Below are 6,000 nucleotides of genomic sequence, written 5' to 3'. Positions count from 1 at the left end.
AATTATATAAAATCTGAGGTTGCCATTCTTTGTTTGGGCCAATTTGCATAAGATGGACCTTTGTTTAGTCCAAGTACTAAATAAATTGGTGAGTAGATTATTACTGATGCTCAAAATGAGCCGTTTCATCCTATTTTGAAATACCAGTTTTATATAAAATGTCGTGAGGCATGTAGAATTTTGATGTTTACTTCAAATTGGACTGGCTTACTTGATTTGCAGAACTCGAAAAGCAACATTTGTACTGGTGTTATACAATACTCAGCACACGATTTATTAGGCTTTAAACTGGATAGATCCCGGAAAACTTGAAGATGTGTTGTGGAAGTGTTGTGACTGCTATGCTATACTAATAGTCTGCAATTTCCTTCTAAGAAAAAAGCACGACATGAACTTTCCCGTGGCGTTTTTCGCTCTGTTAACCAAGTATCTGTGTGTTTATAGCCATCTGTATGTCTCCATAAAGCATCTACTTATGATGCTTGAATTTTCATCAAAGGAATCTGCAGGGGGCATTTCCCCTTTTATTGAAGATGGACAAATAATTGTCTGGGATGGTATATTACATGGGATTATCTCCGCCTTCTTTTTGGTTCAAGGGTAACCGAAACAAAATAGGTAACAGTGTTGCAAGATATCTAGGTAAAACTATTCATTTCTCTTCTGTTGATAATATTGACCATCTACTTCAAACTGTTTGTTCTTACTCCTAAAGCTTCAAATTGTTGGTTTACTGGGCAAAGAAGGTTTGGACTCTCTTGGATTCTTGGGATTCTACTTTTGTATGGCAGCCATATGCTTGATCTTTGATATTATTACTTATTAAATCTCAGATCATTCTCCGATATTTGAGAATATTATTAGATAATTATAATATTGTCTTGATGATTGGAGAAGGGTGGTTTGGTGTCTCTGAGTTGTTCTAGTGGCTTTCAGCCTTATTCTTGATTTTTATTCTTATGTTCTCGAATAAATGAATTATCTACTTCGCTTTTTTCGAGCTTTAAAATAGGTAGAGGTGGTTTACTATAGAAATGTTTCTCGCATGGCTTGTTCTGCTACTAAAGCTTAGGGGCTTGGAGCACGCATACGTTTTACTGTTATTCTTGTCATCATTTGGTTATTTCCGTTTCCAGATATGCTAAAACTGAAAGTCATGTTCTTTTTCAGGACTGGATATCTCACCGGGACGGAACAAGTGAAAGGAAGCAGGGAAGCTTAGCATTAATCACGAAATTCCATATGGATGGTTCTAGACTAACATGGGGTGCATCGGACACAGTCTCTCTTTTTGGCTTAGTTGTTATAGGTGTTTTCTGATTGCGCTACTACTTTTGTAGTTGTGACCCTGTCACATTTTGTTCAACTTAGTCAGGGACTATTATGCAGTAGTTGTTCTAAGGCTTAACCATGATAAAACCTCGATAGTTTTATATAAGCAGCTACTTACTACATGCTACATTTTGCTGTAAAATACTATGGAGGATGCCCTTACCACATTAATAGCGGTGTAACATCCATTCTGTTGTAGGAGCACATACTCTTATTTATTTCTGCGAGCATTAGAAGTTTTTACTCCGAAACGAATGTATCGTTTCGTTTCGACCAAAAAAAAGGTTTGTTGCCCTGCAATATATAGAATGATGGCACTTTTATGAGAGAGCATCGGCCTTTGTGAATAACGGGACAAACTTTTAGCTAGGCACCTGCATCATATTAACAGTTAATTCCTGCATCCATGGACATAGAAGAACCAAGCAGCTCAACTTTCCAATCCCGCCCAAAAAAATGACAGTGGATGGATCACTTTTCCTTTTATCACAGGAATATCCCATTTAGTCTCGCAGCATATATAGAAATGTTTGTCATATGCACTCAGGAGAATACCACTTCTCTCTTCAAATATAAAACACATTTAGTAAGATAGGAGAATAGCAAATATAAAGCACGTTCTTCTGCCTTATAAAGTACTTGGTATTCAACTAGAAATATCCAAACTAAATTAGAATTTTTTCCAACTAGGAGTACTTTATTGTTCATCTTCTCTGCAAATGATCTTGTAGAAGAAATCCCCATGCATTTTTACGGTGTAGGACCAATTCCATTGCAATGTTAAAACGTTCAGTCTCGGATTGAAACTGAAAATTCACGACACCATGATAGAATTAGTGAGTTAACCATGCAAGTAAAGATAACAGTTACAATGACATTTAAAATTATTCACTACAAAAAACTCATATTAAAATACAAAACTGTACCATGAGTGAACTCATTTGTTCCACTTTAGATGACTTCATGAAATTAATAACGTATACACCACAATCGTAGCTGCATGTAAATCAATCACCACAATAAATGAGAGAAAGGATTCCAATGCATTGCAACACAGCATAATTAATGAAAGTTACCCATTCGGCTGTTTAGGAATGTTAGGAGATTCGTCAACTTCAAATAGCGATGCCTGAAACTTGTACTTATCCCCAAATTTGAGCTGTAGTACAGTATCAAGATCTTGCACCTATTACCCAAAAATAAAATCACGATTGTAACACAAAATGTCCATATCATTATTTGCTACACAACTTAAAATGATACTTACTAACTTTCTAACCACAACACCTCGTTGCTTTGTTGAATTAGGCAACGAATCCAGTATGTACACTTTCTTTTCAACAAAGTCAACAAGTGTGCAATACCAATGTTGGTTATCTTCATTTATTGGCACAAATATCTACAAGAACATGTAATTACTTAATAAAAATTAGTTTATGTTTCCCAAAAAATATGCATAAATTTTAAACATTATTTAATGAACCTTCTCACACATCTCAATGTCTCCTCCATATCTATCAGCATCAAAATATATTGAAATAGTTGCAAGGTCAGGTTCGGCATTTTGTAATTTGCACTGCACAATTTTACCAAGATTACAAAATTATCAAAAAATTATGAATTAATGACAAACATAATCTGTTAATGATATGTCAACCTACCGTGAAGAAAGTTGGCATGTACCATGTGTTATATGTTTGATCTTTATGGTCCTCCTCAAAATCTATCCGAAGCATGTTTGCAACAACATTGATTGGCTGCAAATATATTACAATTCACCTTTACCCTGTACAATCATCATATGTTGTATAGTATATCTACCTTCAAAAATCAGGTTTTTAAGCATTAGAAAACTCACACTTTCAGTAAGCCAGGTTCTCGGTTTCAAGCATGCCAGATCACTTCTTGAGGCAAACTCTTGTCCAATATGCACAATTGGTTCGCTGCAAGTAATTGTTAATTGAGTCTACAATTAATAACAATGATAATACTAAAATAGTGGTTATGAAAAATCCATTATTATCCTTAAATATATTACTGCTGATTATAATTTTCATTAAATATGTAGTCCAGGATTCGCGCTTTATCATTGGAAAACTGCTGCAATAGATGCTCTTCGGCTAACATTCTTTCTTGCCCTGCAAGCTGTTTAATAAACCATATGAAACGTAAAAAAATAATTTCAAATATGTATCATAAAGATGTAATATGTTAAATGAAACAACCATATTGCATACCTTGTCTTCAATCGGCAAATAATTTTTGAACTCTAACTGTTTATTGAGTTTCCTTTTCTTAGTTGTGTTATTGCTAAGACTTGAATCTGTGTTCTCCATATCATTGGCATTATGTTTGATACCTATATCATCACTTAGTTCCATAAGAGAGGCAAAACTTGAAAATGCTCTTACTTCTTGTTCTTCACACGCAGTGGAAGAGTCTCCCATATCAACTAGTTCTTTTTTATCGCCATCAGAATAATCCCTCAAATGATCAAACAAGTCATCAAGTCGGACGTTTTTATTGCTCTTCACAATCTGCGAGTCACCAAGGGTGTTGTGATTTTTCCTAACCATGCGCATCACTCCTTTTCGAAAGTCTTTTAACACACCATATTTATCTGGAGGGGACCCTAAAGGTGGCACCTTATAATGATTAGGACCAAATAGTGTGTCAAGTGATTCTTCTTTACGTGCAACAGGTGAGCAATGGATTTTCGGATCAATTTCTTCATCCACAGGACCGCCTTTATTTTTAATGCTAGAGTGACTAGCACAAGTCTGCCTGTCATTGCAATATTCCATATTTTGCAAGACATCCTTATTATGCAATGATGTCTCCTTCTTAAATTGACCAGATTGCACATGCAAATCATTTTGCCTCGCAATCATAGTAGACAAATCATATACCACCGTTGCAAGACTGTCAAGTTTGTCGTTAATCTTCTCCAATGTGTCAGCAACCTTGTCAAATTTTTTAGAATAATATTTATCCAAAATGGGCATAATATCTGCTATGTAAGCCATTGGAGAGGGAATAGATGTGTTGCTGTCATCGACCATAACTTGAATCTATACATGTTAAATTAAAGCAAATTATCATTACCAACATATTCAAATAACAAATTATCATTACTAGCAAATGCTAATATAGGCATGAAAACATAAAACAAGAATGAACAAACAAACAATATAAGGATATGGTGAGCCATAAATTCATCATTTTATAATTAATTTTAGCATGAAAACTACATAATCAAACATATGTAAAACCAGAATTTAAGTATATATACACTTAATTTGTACCTTATCTAGGCCATAAATTCCGTAGTACGAAGTAAGTGAATAAACCTTCAGTTTTACTTCTTCATCACTCCAAAATTTAACACGAGGACGTGACTTGTTTGCAAAGGGTTCAAATACCAATCCTTGCGGAGTGACACGATCCAAATAAAAGAGCTTCATAGGTGAAACAATGCATAATAACATTAAGAAGATATAGTAATACTACAAGACATGAGAAAAATTAAAAAATGCTTACCATAAGAAAATAAATACAGCCACGCAACCCAAGCTGATTCTTTTCACGCTTCTTCTTCACAGATGTGATCAACTCTTGAAGAATCATTTTACTCCAATTGATATTGATAAGATTGGAAACATCTTGCACAACTCGAAGAAAACCGCGCTTAACACTTAGTCCGGTAGTTGGACATAGGATAGCTCCCAACATGTACAAAATAAAACATCTTTTAAAATTATCATCACAGCTACCATTACTTGACATCAACCTTGCCTTCAAATTGCTAAGCGTTAAACCAGCCTCTTGAAAACCAAGGTCGACTGTCAATTTTTTAACATCATCTGCTATGCATCGATTTGTACTCACGTCAATCCCCGTACAACTTAGACCTAAGACTATCTCAACATCTTTTGTAGTTATTGGAATGACCTTTTCATGAACATTCAGTGTACAATTTTTATAATCAAATCTATTTATTAACCATTCACATAAAGCATTATGAATGTTCTTGCACCTAATTTCAAGTAAGCTTCCCATGCCAATTCCCGTGATTAAGGTTCTTTGTTCCGGAACTAGATTTTGTATGATGTCATGTACACCTCGGAGTGATGTTCTGGTTGGAATAGTTAACTGAAAATACACAGCACAACTATGATTAATCTCTAACATCAGATATTATGGAAACATAGCAATAAGTGATATCTTTAAATTCCATCACCAATGCCATATATTTCAAAGAAACATTAATTTACTAGTTTAGTAGATTGTATTACAAATTTCTAGAACAATAAGTAATTTTATAATTCATATCATTACATTACCTTGGCATGGTCATCTCTATTGTTTGCAATGTAGTCAACTTTAGTTTTTCGATGACACTCTTTGTACATTGATTTCTTTGTAGGGGATAGCGAATTCCACTTAATTCGTAGAACTTTAGCCTACATAAAAAACAATAATAGTTATCAACATAGTTCCATATTAATCAATAGACAGTACAAGAAATAAGATTGTCGATGATACTATTGAGGCACTTATACCTAATTTCATGTAAGAAAATATTATTGAGACACTTATACTATTTAGGCACTTTTTTAGTTATACACGTACATAAAAATGACGAGAAAAGTGAAAAAGTTTGGGCGA

This window comes from Coffea arabica, chromosome 5e (assembly GCF_036785885.1).
Source record: "Coffea arabica cultivar ET-39 chromosome 5e, Coffea Arabica ET-39 HiFi, whole genome shotgun sequence".
Lineage (NCBI taxonomy): Eukaryota > Viridiplantae > Streptophyta > Magnoliopsida > Gentianales > Rubiaceae > Coffea > Coffea arabica.
The sequence above is the reverse complement of the archived record's forward strand: the minus strand, read 5'-3'. Positions refer to the sequence as shown.